General features: G+C 36.8%; 1 pseudogene; it reads right to left on the bottom strand.

Moving 5' to 3' along the window:
- Positions 1-279: 279 nt before the first annotated feature.
- On the bottom strand, positions 280-9,257 carry LOC122732584 (annotated as a pseudogene).
- Positions 9,258-15,837: the final 6,580 nt, after the last annotated feature.

The following is a 15,837-nucleotide window of genomic DNA, read 5'->3' as shown; positions in this document are numbered from 1 at the left end:
TGGTCTGGCCTAATTTGCTCATTGCACTGTATTGCTTTCTGCTTCTTTCTTTCCTCCTGTGTGAAAAATGAGTCTTTTTTTTTTTAAGCATAAAGGACCCTGACTCTGGTCCATATTTTTATTGAGACAAAAGCACAAACTAGCTGTTGGGGGGAGAGATCTGATCTCATGGAATGGGGGCAGAGGCAGGATCCTCCATGTGGTCCAGGGATGAAAGCTGGGGGGTGGGAAGTAGTCCAGGGGCTCTATTCAAAGACAAGATAAGGAAATGGGAAGGTTCTAGCCCCCATGAGGGGGATGCAGGTGACTGATGACAGACTTGATGAAGTCAGAGGTGGTGCCATAGCTGCCCATGTCCCGAGTCCAAACTTTGTCAACTTTGATCACCTTCTTCACAGCTTCATCAATCATATTGGAGTAATATTCCAGGTTGAGGTGCCTCAGAATATTGCTGGCAGACAGCACATAGCAGTGGGGCTGGCAATATTCCTGCCCACAGCCTGGGAAAATGGGTGCCTTGCACCTGTTTAAAAAATGGCATATTAGGCACTGTAGCTTTCACCAGGAACCACACTAGTGCCTCCTACCAGACCCACTGCCAGGTTGTCGATGATGTTTCCATAGAGATTGGGCATTACTAGCACCTCAAACTGGTATGGATTTTGCACCAGCTGCATACAACAGTTGTCTATGATCATGGTCTCAAACTTGATTTTGGGGTATAGCTCAGCCACCTCCTCACAGCACTGCAGGAAAAGCCCATCATCCAGCTTCATAATGTTGGCTTTGTATATGGCTGTGACCTTCCCTTGCCCCTTCTTGGTGGCATAGTCAAAGGCGAATTTGGCAATTCTCTGGGACTTGGCACTAATGACGATCTTTAAACATTCGATCTCACCCATGCTCCAAGGAGCGATATTCTCCCTAGGTCTGCTCCTGGATGATCACCAAGTCCAGGTTGTTGTGTCGAGTCTGGTACCCGGGAGGCTCTTGACATGGACAACATTGGCAAACAGGTCCAGCTTGTGCCTGAGCCGCATGTCATAAGAGGCCAAGTCCCTCTTGTTCTTTGTGTCCATTGGGGTGTGAATTTTTCCAATAATAGCAACCTTGTTTTCCTTCATGGAGCTCAGTACTTGCTCCATTTTCTCTTCGGAGGCCATGTTCTGCATCTCATTCAGGTGATATTCCTGAAACTACACAGGGACACTGGCTGCCTTGAAAACTTCTTCAACAGCATGCATGAGCTCAGGCCCCACACCATCACCTGGCAGCATGGTGACAGGAAATGCACCCTCCACCTTCACATCATCCACCACTATCCACGGGATGGCTCAGGTGGCAGTCGTAGTGATCAGGCTCCCGCAGGCCCCAGTCGGCTCAGCATACAAACTCTGCTCAGGGTCGAAAAATATGAGTCTTAAAACCATAATCAGATATTACTGGCCAATGATGATGTTAAGCATTGTATTGGGCTTTAGGGTTTACATATTACTTTATAAATCCTCACAGCAACCCTTGGAGTCAGGTGCTCTTATCATCCCCATTTTGCAGTTGAAAAAAACTGAGGGAGATAGCATTTAAATAATCACTTAGGGTCTTACAGCTACTGTGTCTGAAGCCAATTTGTACACTTACCTTCCTGAGTGGGCTTCTACTGTGGAGCCCTGCTGGTCCTTGTTTTGTATCAAACGAATGTATTCAATAACCTGGGGAAGGATTTTGTTTCTTAGGAGGGTCACCTCTACAAATCAACAATCAGACAATTGGCTCCCACACTATTGCTGAGGCTGAGCTGAGCTAAACCTCACTTTACTTTGGGAATACAAGATTTCATTAATGTGGAAATTCTTTTCACTTATGCAGATGTCATCTCTGCTTGATTAAAAACTCATCAAAAATTACAGTGGGTCTAGAACCTCACCTCTAGGAATCTCATTGCCTTCATAAAGCAACGTGTAGATTATAACTTGAGTACTGATCTTGGTGTTTTCATCAGGCCCCTGTGATTTATAGAACATAAAGCACTATGTAAATTTTAAAGCAGTATAGGGATATCAGTTATTTTTTTTGTTATCATAAACACCACCACCATTACTACCATATAGTCACCCTAGTGATGAGTCTCGATAACCTTACTGAAGATGGTTTTCTATCAACATACATAATATCATCAGGACTAGATTCAGAGCCTTTTCTAGTTTCTAGGATCTGCAAGATTTTGTCTTTTGCTCAAATAACCTAAAGTTGCATAACCTCCATACTGAAATAAGTCATCAGAAAAGAACTTTAATGGAGGCTAGGAAAACCACAGGGAGCAAATCAAGTGCAGCTAACCAAGATATCTATGTTCTCATCCTTTCCCTCTCTCCCTCTCCCCGCTCCCTTTCCTTCCTTTCCTTCTACCTGTACCATATGTGTTGTTGATTTTCTTTTCAACTGAAATGTGATTTCATTGGTATAGGAAGCTCCTATTGACAACTTATATGTGCCAATGCAGATCAGCTCCTCTTCTGTAACATGGTCATAGAGAGTTGTCCAGGGGTGCTAAGAGACTAAATTATTTGTTCAGAGTCAGTACATTTCATAGACTGCATTTGATTAAAGACAGTTCCCATTTCCAAAACCAGCTCTCTAGCCATTGTAAACCAAGACAGACACTCTCTTGGTAGAGTTTAGATCTCTTTCCCCAAAGGGGAAAACTGGAGAATGCTAAGGCAAGTTCTCGAGATTTAAATCACCTTCCTAAATGGGAAGGAAATCAGAGAAAGACAATATTTGTAAAATCAAAGCAGGGAAGGAAAGAAAAATATAACATGCCACATGGGTACTATCCAGTTTATACTGAATAGGACACCAGGTGTCCTATTGTGTGGGTTTATATACATTTTAAACAAAAGTAGTTAAGAAATCTTAGAGGGAAAGGGAGGAGTAGAAAGGAATGAGTCAGGGGGCTCTGTTGCCAAGAGAAGAGGAAGTGAGGAATTCCAAGGGTCAAGGATGTGACCTTTGATACACAACTCAGAAGGCATCCTTGTTGATCTTGGTGATAAACAGCTCACAGCTCAAGGCTTGATTAGGAGATGTCTTGATAAAGAGATCTCTCAAAAAACAGGTTAATTCTGAGATCCCCATAACCAAAATCAGGGGAGGGCTGAAGGCAATAAGACCATAAAAAAGGATATGTTCATAGACTCATAACTTGCAGTCAGGTAAGTCTTTGGAGATAGAGATATCTCTTGAAGGTCTATTAACCACCATTACCAAATAGTTCAGGATTGGCTTCAATGCTCATATGAGCTTAATTGGCTTCAGAGCTGCTAATATTCCAGCTGGGTTTACTATAGTCACTGCAAAGGATTGTTGGTATGTTAGACAATCTATCCAGTCCTCACACAATTGTTCTGATTACCTGGAAAATTGGGGAATTCAAGCAAATCAAGTTATCCATTTTCACACCACTGTACCATGCTACCTTTCCTACACACACACACACACACACACACACACACACACACACAAAAAAAAAAAGTACAAACACATATACATGAACATGGTGATTGCAATTGGTAAAAAAAAAAAGCAACTCTTTTATAGAAATAGATTTTTGAAGCCTAAGGTGATTATTTTTAAGTTTATCCGTAAATAGTAAAAATTCAAGGCTTGAATTATTAAATCATCAGTTGTCATTTTTCAATCATGTCCAACTCCTTATGTCCAACTCCCTTTGGAGTTTTCTTGGCAAAGATTCTGGAGCAATTCGCCATTTCCTTCTCCATTGATTTCACAGATAGCAAACTGAGGCAAACAGGGTTAATTGACCTTCCAAGGGCCACATAGATATTAAGTGCCTGAAGACAGATTTCAACTCAGGAAGATGAGCCTTCCTGACTGTAGCACAGAACTCTACCCACTGTGGTGCTAGCTACTCCCTATTAATTTTATAGATGAGGAAAGGGAAGCAAATAAGGGTTGTGACTTGCCCAGGATCACACAGAGAAGAGGCTGAGGTTGCATTTGAACTCCTGACTTCAGGGCCAGTTTTCTATCCATCTAATACAAGGTGCCTAAGTGATACTGGCAATCAAGGCTAACACCAGAAAAATTATGAAATATTTGGTGGTCTCAGTTTCTCTTTTCCTACATCACTTTGTTCCTACTTGATTCCAGCTAAATGTTTTCTCTTCTTTGTTTTGTTATCAAAATTTATGTTCAGGATAGGATTTTTCATTGGGAATTGTTTAATAGGGAGTAACAATTCACAATGCTACTCCCTATTAATAATGAAACCATTAATTTATATGCTGGACTAAATTAAAAAAAGTTGAGAATTCTAAAACCTTACAAGGTTTTATGTCTTAACCACAGTTTTAAAGTTCTACCTAAAATTCAGTCTACCTAAACCAATGTGGAATGACAGTAAAGAAAATTGAATTAACATGCATTTCCATTTGCGTTAGGGGTTAAAATGTATTCTTCTTAAAGCTGTCTCTTTTGGGTAGTTATCAACAGTCACAAAAGCAAATTGTAAAATTGTCAATAAGTGGGACCTTACATCTGTCAGGGAAATGCCTACAAGGTACTGGATGGAATATATTGAAACCACTTCGGAAGGAAGAAAAGACAGCTTGCCCAGGATGGTGAGTGATGTGTCACATCTAACAGGAAGAGGAAAGATATTTAGAACAGAGAACTTAAAATGGAAATACAGGGCAGTAGCTTCAAGATTTAAATAGAATGAAGATAGAACATTCTCAGATAGTCAAAGATAGCAGGTTTATTAAATTTTTAGGTGACACAAAACTAGAAGGGAGGAAATAGTTAAGATTGTCAGTGACATTATTAGGATCCCCAAAGATCACAATAGGTACAAATGATAGATCTGATACAATTACATGAAATGTAATTGGAATAAGTATCACAATCTACCTCAGTGTTAAAAAAATGTGGCACCAGTATGGGATCAGAAATATCAGAGATATCTGGTTAGTCAACAAGTCGAGAGGTAGAGGGAGAGGGATTGATTTGGAGAATTTAGTAAAACTTCAAAGTGCAAAATAAGTCAGTTGTGTGGTATGACAGACAAAAAAAGGCCAATTTTGTAGTAAGATGCATTGAAATGAATAGTGCTATATTTATGTGTGCCTAGTGTGGCTATCATTTGGGGCATAATCTAGGAAAATCCTTAAATAATTTTCTAAGATCACAGGCAACATAGTACCTTTTTTCATGGTAGTTTCTGCTATTTTATCCCATTTACAATCTTTAATCTTGCTTCATTCTTCTTTTCTATTTCCTCTTTCTCTTCAAACATATTTCATGAGCATGTATCATTTATGTAGTATATTTTTACTGTTTAAGATGAATGCTATATGGAAGTTGTCTACAGTCTACTATGTATGACAAGCACTTAAAATACCAAATCTTATGACTTTTTTAAATCTTTCAAAGAATCTTTGGTTTCATGTCTTTCACAAAGGACTTAGTTGAAATAGCATAAAATAAAGAACTATGCCCATTGAAGATCTAGAAAACAAGTGACTCTTCATCGGGTCTATAACAAGACACCATTAAAAAAGGTTATTCATGAATAGACATAGAAGCAGAACAAAGAACACCTGCTCCCTTTGACCAGTAAAACTGTTTCCATTCTAGCAGAGATCAGTGATGTTTATGATTTGAGACAATCTAATGATCTGGTCATAATTGATACCTGAAAAGAATAAGAACCATTATGTACAAAGGAATCAAGAAGTGTTTGTCTGTAGATCACCTTCAGTGTTTGATCACATTTCAGGTCCTGGTTTTACTAGCAATATGTTCTTTGGTGGCCGTCATCATGGTATAGAGGAAGTGGCAGAGTTCCAGATTCAAGTAACTAAACTGAATAATTAAAAGGGAGAGGTTAAAGAAGTGTAGATAATTTAATATGTACTAAGGGCAAGGGCCTAACCAACATATTCCCAGAGCCCTAAGGATGGCAGGGGTACAGGAGAGGGTAATAAAAACCACATTAGAAAAATTCTCTCTCTTCTTTCTCCAACTCTTAGGAAAGTTCTTATGAGACTTTATATTGGTGGACAAACCCAAGCTTCTCTAGTGACTGCTTCTTTCTCCAGTCTTAATGCATTGCTAGTGAAGGGCAGTAGCATTAGGGGCCAGCAGGCCTGGCATGGCTGAGGGGTTAGGCATCTAATACCAATAATTTTAGGCACAAATTGCAGATTTTATCAGCCAAATAGAATTTTAGCATGGTTTAATTATTTAATAAAAAAACCTAATTGGTTAAGAAATTATTTGAATAGGAGGAACATCATAACCAATTATTACTTTTTTCCTTTTAATGTGGGATGGAATAAAAGGAAAGGAACCTAGATTGTATCAACAGGGATTTACTGTCAAAATTAGTTCATTTTTGACAATTTAGGTTGGTAGGTATGGGAAGATGCTGGAAGACATTGAGAACTTTTTCCAGTGGCAATCTTATGGAATACCAAGAGCAATCATCTGTCCTAAACAGCTTGAGTGATATCATTCAATACAGAAGTACTATTTCCCCCTCTCCCCTTTCTTTGTATTCCCCAGGGCTTAGCATAGCACCTGCCATGTAGGAGGTACTTAATAAATGCTAGTTTGATTCACTGAGTTTTTATGACACTATAGAAAAGAATGAGGGAATTCCAACTGTAAACCCATCTCCTAATTTTATGTTTTGTTTATGACAGGGAGAGTGGGAGATAGTGTTAGAACTCTCTCTGTAAGTTTGTGTATATGTATAAATGTCTACACATGTGTGTATATGTATATATATTGTAAAGTTGTCATCAGTAAGGGGCTAAAATTCTAGCTAAATTGTCTAAAAATCTATTGAGTGGTTGCCAGAAATTAGAAGCTTTAGCAAGAGTTTAGGCTTTTAAGTATTTATTAAGGAGCATAAGAATTTGGTGAGGAGAGAGAAAGAGGCCAAGATGCCTTCATAAGGGAGCCAGCATCTCTGCTCTACTCCACACGAGGTCCCGGGCAAAAGAGCCCCCTCGACCCTTCCTCCTCCCAGAAGCCTCCCTCAAAACCAGAAACAGGGCTGTCCACACACATACAGACCTCCAAGCTAATTGGTTGGTAGCTTTGATTGACAGAACTCACAGGCAGCTCTACAGCTGCAACCTGGCCAGCTTCTGGAGGCTAATGCCACATGGCTTGTCCTCACACAGCTTCTCTTCATGGCGGAGCTTCCCTACAGCATCTCTCCAGCAGGGATGTCATTCCAATTCTCACTATATATATATATATATATATATATATATATATATATATATATATATATATATATATATATATATATATATATATATATATATGTATGTATGTATATATATATTACACACACATATATGTTAATTTGTGTATATACTGTATGCATATATATATATATATAAACTATGCAAATACAAGTATATTGTCAAGATCATGGAATGTGATAGATGAGATTTAGCAGATACTCTGGGGGCCCACCTGGAGACTGATTTAAACTGATTAAATTGGATAAGGAGACTGACTGTAGATGGTTTACCAGATTGTAAGCACATCTGGCTGGTACTTAAGGGTACTTAAGAAAGTAATGTTCTCAGAAGTTAAAAACTTTGAACTTTACATCGAGACCACCTTCAGGTCCAGTGAACCAATGAATTTGAATGACACTAGACAATCAGCTTGAAGAACCTCCCATTTCTGGGAGGGGAACATGAAGCCTCTTTTGGTGAGAGAGATCGGTGTGGTGGCAGAAGACTTCAGAAGAGGGAGCTTAGGAAGTTTAGGATTGCCAGGTTATAGGAAATCTGTTCCCAATCTTTCTCTTTATTTTACTATCTTTCAATAAATCCTTAAAAACCTAAACTCATTTATCAGTGATTTTAGTCAGTTTCCCCCCACAACTGGGGGGACAGATTAGAACCCACATTTAGAATTTTAAATAATACAATATACATACACAAGCATATGTATGTATATATAAAGAGGGAGAATGAGGGAGGGAGGGAGGGAGGGACGGAGGGGGAGAGAGAGAGAGAGAGAGAGAGAGAGAGAGAGAGAGAGAGAGTGTGTTTACCTACTTTGGTAATTTCTTTTTCATGAGACATTTCTATTCCTATTCAGCACTGTGTTTCTGCCAGGGGACAAATAGAAAATGAAATTCCATGAAACAATTCTTGACTGTCACAAAGAACCATATAGGAGTCAGGAGGCCTGAGACCTAGTTCTAGCTTTCCCACTAATGAGGGGGTGATCTCTAATAACCTTTCTTCCTCAAAATCTTTATGATTAAATACATTCTTAGCATCATAGATTTGGAGTTAAAAGGAATTTAGTGATAATCTTGTCCAAGCTTTTTTATTTTATGGGTTAGGAAATATAGGTCCAGAGATGTAGAATGCTTCATTGCACTCCATTTCTCTAAGTCTAAAACATATTCTTTCAAACACATAATTGGTTACTTCTTAATGTGTACTCCTAAATTCCCAAACATTCACTAATCTTTGCATATATACTTCCTTTTACCTTTTGCTTATTGATTGGAATCTATAGGACTGCCATATTTTTTTATTTTAGAATGAAATTATTTTCAATTTAGTTACTACTACAGCCACCATTACTATTACTATTACCAGCATTGCTATTACTACTACCACTACTGCTACTACTATCACTACTCGGGAGCGGCTAGATAGTGCAGTGGATAAAGCACCGGCCATGGATTCAGGAGTACCTGAGTTCAAATCTGGCCTCAGACACTTGACACTTACCAGCTGTGTGACCCTGGGCAAGTCACTTAACCCCCATTGCCCTGCAAAAAAAAAAATCCAAAAAAACAAAACAAAACAAAACTATCACTACTCTTTCTCCTCTTCTTCCTCCAATTACCACTACTACTATTACTAATCTTCCTATTACTACCACTACCATCACTACTACTACTACTATTCTACTTCTTCCACTACTACTACTACTAATATTACCACCACCACCACCACCACCACTACTACCACTACCACTATTACTAATACCACTACTAATACTAATACCACTACTACCAATACTACCACTGTAAATACTGTGAATATTACAAAACCACTACTACCACCACTGCCATCATTACCACCACTACTACCACTACCACTACTACCACCACCACTACTACTACTACTACTACCACTACTGCCACTACTACTACTACTACTACTACTACTACTACTACTACTACTACTACTACTACTACTACTACTACCACCACCACCACTACTTTTTTGTGGTTTTGTTCAGTAATTTTTAAGTAATATCCAACTCATTGCAAATCCACTTGGAGTTTTCTTGGCAAAGAAATTGGAGTGGTTTTTCATTTCCTTTTCCAGCTGATTTTATAGATGATGAAACTGAGGCAAATAGGGTTACATGACTTGGCCAGTGTCACACAGCTAGTAAGTCTCCAAAGCTGGATTTGAATTCATCTTCCTGACTCCCAGCTCAGCAATATATCACTGCATCTCTTCCTCCTTTTCCTCTTCCTCCTTCTCTTCTTCCTCCTTTTACTATTATTACCACCAAAATGACCCATATATTACAACTGCTCCACTATTTCTACTACTCCTTCTACCATAACAACTACTGCTGCTGCTTACTACTACAACTACTATTACTACTACAAACACTTCTAATGCCATTACTGTGTATAAGGCACTGTGCTAAGTGCTTTACAAATGATATCTTATTTGAAATTTATAACAATCCTGGGATTTAGGTAATATTATTATGTTCATTTTATACATGTAGAAAATGAGTCAAATGGAGATTAACTGTTTTGCCCAAGGCTATTTGAGGACAGATTTAATACACTGTACAACCTGGCTCTCTTTTGGTGACTATAAAATGTTTTAGCTGTTGTGGCCTTGGATCAAAGTGATCAGATGATAGTTTCCTAATCCATTAAACATATCTAACATTATCTTTTGTACCTGATGAAAATACTATGGACATTATGATTTCATTTTATTTTTCTCCAGATTTTAGACTGAGATCCTAGGAACACACACATTCCCTTTCTCCAATCCTTCACCCCCTCCCCCATTCCCTCCATTCCTTACTCCCTCCCTTTCTCTCTGATTGTGGTCAAGAATATCTCTCATCTGCTGCCAGTTGTACTAAATATATTTTATATGCCAAAAGAAATGAGCATGTTTCTTAATGTTCAATTTAAATATTTTGACATACTTCGAGATTATGTAACATGAGGCAAATGTTTAACATTTTAAATAAATAAAGGCTTCTCATTGAATTTTAAAATTTTGAAAAAGAAGAGCATTTTTATCTATAATATTGAGGCTTAGAAATAAATTGGTAGAAGAAAGAAAATGCTAATCCTTATTGAAAGCACTGGTATTCCTGAGAGAACTGGTGCTTTTTCAAGATGATACAAAGGGAAATCTGTTATTAAAATGGAGGTGGGGGATGTTTTTAAAAGCATGGACTTTTATGTGCTTTTTCAATTTGAAATATAACAAGGATACCCAAATTATTCCTTAGCTTTCAAAGACTGTTAAAGATTTTTGTATGATGTTTTATTGTCATACCATGTCTTAGAAAAACATTGTCAATGCTGTAGAGAGAATTCCAGAGAAAACTGCAAGAAAACATTCACAAAACTTAATGAGGAGAAAAATAACAAAGACATATAGCACACACCTTCTCTAATCCCCAAAGCTACCCTTTTGTTGTCAATCCTGAAAAAGAATGCATATCAAGATGAAATGTCATCTTCTCATTGGATCTACTTTCCCACATACATGGCCTTGGCAATGGAGACATTCTCAAAGTGGAGATAAGACGGGCCTTTCTCAATACACTAACCAGTTATGAGAAAATACCATATTTACCCAAACATTATCAATTTGACAAGTGAGAAATGACTGTAGCTTGAAAGATGTACTAAATTATGTGTTGTTTTTTTTTTAGTTTCAGCAAAATTCACATCCTCATTTTAAGTACATTTTATTCTGAGAATACATGTGGCATAATCTAATTTTAAAAACTTGGAAATTTGGGGGTGGCTAGGTGGTGCAGTAGATAAAGCACTGGCCCTGGATTCACGAGTACCTGAATTCAAATCTGGCCTCAGACACTTGACACTTACTAGCTGTGTGACCCTGGGCAAGTCACTTAACCCCCATTGCTCTGCAAAAACAAAAAAAACAAAAACAAAAACAAAAAAATGGGGAATTTTCTACATCAAAATAAGAGCCACAGAGAAATCTATAATCCAAATAAAGAACTCTCTGCAATGCTGTCCATTTCACATTTTATAAAAGCCATATGAACATCATGAATAATAACAAGACTTTAAGGGGAATCCATAGAATCTCCAGACTGAAAACTTATTCAGAAATGAGTCAACATTGGTGAATTATATAACCACTTAAGAACATTTAACCAGATAGGATAATTAAGCTGCAGGTCAAGAACAAACACAGAATAGCAAAGGTTATCTTCAAGATATTCTATTCATTTTCCTTTGTATTTTCTCTTAGGCTACTGGTAAATACAAAAACACCACTGAATTTTGTTTTTTCCTTTTCATGATGTAATAGAAGGCTTGATGAGGCAAATGGAATCGTTTTAGAAGTTTAAAATGACCACTTGCAATGTTCACTATACTTGATCCGAGATAAAATATCTCAAGATAAAACCACCCTGTGACTAAATGGGGATTATTTTTAAAAATCCAATTATTTTGCTTACTTCCACACTTGAAAAGATCAATGAAATCCTCTGCCAATATAACCTTAGATTCCCCCACATCTTAGCACTTACTCTGTACTGTATGGCTATAAGTAATGAAACTTGAAATAAAAAATAAAAAAAGTTTAAAGTATGCATATTGTATGCTCAATCTTTTCCATTGTTAAAATATAAACATAATTCATTTGATCCCTTGACAGACAGTTACTTTGAAAATCATCATTTTGTGAACTATTTTCCTTTTATAAAATTATGCTCTTCTCCAAAGTTTACACAATGTAGGATGGGACTAGTACTAAAAGCAAAATTTAAAATGATGAAATATGAGGTGATGTCTAAACTTAAGTCTATGTACTTATAATGGATTTGGTTAGCCCAGAAGAATTCACAGTTAGGAGACAATAGATGCAAAACCATGCATATACCACCATAATTCATTTATTCATTTTGTCTGCTTTATTTCAGTCAGTCAACAGTTAATAAACATTTATTAAATATATATTGTGTCCTTGGTACTCTAAGTGCTGAAGATTCACAGAAAGGAGAGAGAGACAGACCGACCGACCCAGTCCCTCTACCCCAAGTTGCTCACAAGTCAACAGGAGAAACTATATATGTGTGTGTGTGTGTGTGTGTGTGTATATATGTGTATATATATATATATATATATATATATATATATATATCTGTATATACAAGATACAAATAAAGTAAATGGTAGGTCTTCTGAGAGGAAAGGCATTAGCAGAGATCCTCTTGCAGAAGATGGGATGGTGGAGATGGTGAGTAACAAGAACATTGTAGGCATGGTGGAGCAGCCAGTGAAAAAGGTACAGAATGAGGAGATGGGGTATTGAGGGTAAGGAACAGCAAGGAGGCTAGTATAGCTGGATCATAAAGTTTGTGGAGGGGAGTAACTTGTCATAAGTAAGTGACATGGGGCTTAGGATAAATCAGAAGAAGTTCCTTCTGTGAGAAACAAAACCATAGATGAACAGATAAGAGGAGAGACATTTTGAGGAATAAAGGGATTATTAGAGTTTAGATTGACGCACTAGATATCACAACAGACACAACTAAGAAGTAAGGGGAGATAAAATTCTATAGCAGGAAAGTCATTTAGGCATGGCTACTACCTGACCAGAGCTAGTAGATAGTCCTGACCTTTAGTGTTAATTCTATCATTTAAAAAAAAAATCTCCTTCAACACGTATCCAGGATTTCTCCACCCCTTCCCAAAAAGGAACTTTCCACTCTGAGGTGCACACCCCAACTATCCTCTGCAAAAGCTTTTGCCTTCTTTCAGTTCTTCAAGGAGAATGTTTTTCAGCTCTTCTCCCCTTGAGTAGAAGTCTTTGACTTCCCTCTGGGTAGCCTCCCCTAGTGCCAAAAATACAACAACAAAACAAAATAAACAAAAAACCCCAATATTCTAATTCTAATTGGACTGTGTTTGAGGGTGTAATTCTTTATTGAGGAATAACTAAGGACCCTACCACCTTTTCCATCATGACACTAAGGAACCAGGTTGTGGAAGAATTTTAAAACAGGCTTTTCTCATTTGGGTCTGCAATAAGGAGCCTTCAGAGTTTATTGAGTAGGGAGGTGACATGGTCAGATCTGCACATCAGGATAATAATTTGGGGAGCTGAATGTAGAATACATTTTATTGTGGAGAGATTTCAAGCAAAGAGACTAACCACAACAGTATTATAGCCATCCAGATGTGAGGTGATATGGGCTTGCAACAGGAAGGTAGCTAGTTGAACATAAAGAAGTTGGTGGGTGGGGAGGGGGTTGCTGTATGATAAGTGTCATAAAGGTAGAAACCACTACACTTAGCAGCAGGTTGTATATATGGACTTAGTATTACTTGGTCACTCACCTAGCATTTATTAAATGTCTACCATGTCATAGTGAGGAGTGGAGGATGATGATTAGATCATTTCCACCCTTTTTCCATGTTTAGGTGGGGGAAGAGAAAGATGGTATTTGGGAATGTAAATATAGTAACAGAAAATAAAGGTTAATGCAAATTTTACAAAATAAATGAAAGAACAAGACAAGAATGACAAAATTCAGGAATAACAAGAACAGCTTTCTAGCACCTCTTCGAATACCTCTTGTTTCCCAAGTTGATGTTGTTATAAATTAATAATTTGACTTATTCATACCCCTAATTATCTTTCAATTTTCTGTGCTGTAGGAGATACAATACATCAAAAGCAAAAGATTGAACAACCAAAAGAAGAAATGGAGTTTTACAATTAAAGGAAAGTTTTGTACTCCTCTGGTTCAACTCCCTTATTTTACAGATGAAAAACATGAGGCCAAGGGAATTTAGTTGATTTCTTCACACAGATGTTATGTAATATGTATAGACAGAATTTGAACCCAATATCACTGACTCCAAATGTAAGGTACTTTCCAGTATACCAAAGCTTTTTAAACTGTCATGTGACAATGTGGAAGTAGCAAAAAAATTCACAACAGTAAAAGGTTATATATACCTATTTTATATACCTATATACCCAGGGTTGCATAAAAATTTCTCAGGTGAAAAGGGGTTAGAATTGGGAAAAGTTTAAGAAGCCCTGCACTATACCATGATTGCATCAAAAAGGGGCAAGGCCTCATTGAAATCTGTACCCAGTATCTCCAGCTTAGTAGGCAAATAACCATAAAGCTATAAAGGATCTTTGCCTTTGTGAAATATGATAAAGGAAAAATTAAATTGTTATTTAAGGGAAGAAAATACATTTTATGTTTTTAAAATCATTTTAAACTATTGAAATAACACAATTCTCATTTTAAGGAGCTAAAATTAATATCAAATAAATAAATCACTCTTTAATTGCCAAATGAGTTTGTTAGTTACTTGTTGGTAGCAATGATGAGGATATAGAATCCATACCTTCTTTGCTTCAAACATCTCCTTAAATGTCTCACAGACCTTTCCCTAGCTTTTCTGTTTCTTTCAATTCGTTTTTATCCTGAATTCCTTAAAGGCAGGCCATTTGTTATATATTTCTTTGTAGCTCTGCAAGCTTTAAGCACCTGACACTCCAAATCCAGTTCCTAGGACACCAGCTTGCATTTGTAGACATTTACAAAATCTAGTTCATATTGGTTGGTTTTATTTTTTGTTTGAATATCACTTTGTTTACTCTAGGATATCTATGTTCATGTGACTATGAGTATTTATTGACTATGAGTATTTATTTGCTCTTTATAAGTTCCAACTTCTGGAGAATAGAAGGAAGAAGAAGAAGGAGGAGGAGGAGAAAAAGAAGAAGATTTTTTTCTTGCTTGTTTTCTTTTTCATACCTTGGCATTCAGAGTAATAATTATAGGGTATTGCTCAATACATAGCATTTGCATAACTTTAATAGTTCATACCTGGGCCTGAATTTTAATGAAACAAAATAAGTATATTTCAAACAAAGAAGGTTTTATGGACATGTGATTGGTCCTGTATTATTTAATAGTGCCTTACACAAATTAATATATTGTAAGCTTATCATATTTGAAGATATGACACAACAATGTAAGAGAGAACTAAAATGATAGGTGATAGACTCAAGTTCCAAAAGATATTGACAATGAGATTATGTGCCCAGTCTAATAAGAAATTTATTTTAAAGTGATAATTGTAAAGTCTTACATATTTGATTGATTGAAATTAGCCCACCCATTTTTAATCTTGATACCTTAACTAGATGAGAAGATTTTTAATCACTTTAATCAAAACTGAATAGAAGATTTAGACCTGGCATAAGAAAACAAACCAAAAGTAACTATTTCTAACTAATAGGACTATATAAAATTTAATTGTTTGTCTAGGGATAAAAATAATACTGTTGATGATGATGATGATGATAACTACCATTTACAGAGTGCTATAAAGTTTGCAATGAACTTTATATATTTTATCTTATTTAAGCCTCCCCTAATCTCTGGAAAATAGGTGCTATTAGCATTATGATTTTATAGTTGAAAAACCTTAGAAACTGATAGAGGTTAAGTGATATGTCCAAGGTTATACAACTAATA

This window comes from Dromiciops gliroides, chromosome 6 (assembly GCF_019393635.1).
Source record: "Dromiciops gliroides isolate mDroGli1 chromosome 6, mDroGli1.pri, whole genome shotgun sequence".
NCBI classification, from domain to species: Eukaryota; Metazoa; Chordata; class Mammalia; order Microbiotheria; family Microbiotheriidae; genus Dromiciops; species Dromiciops gliroides.
The sequence above is the reverse complement of the archived record's forward strand: the minus strand, read 5'-3'. Positions and strand labels throughout refer to the sequence as shown.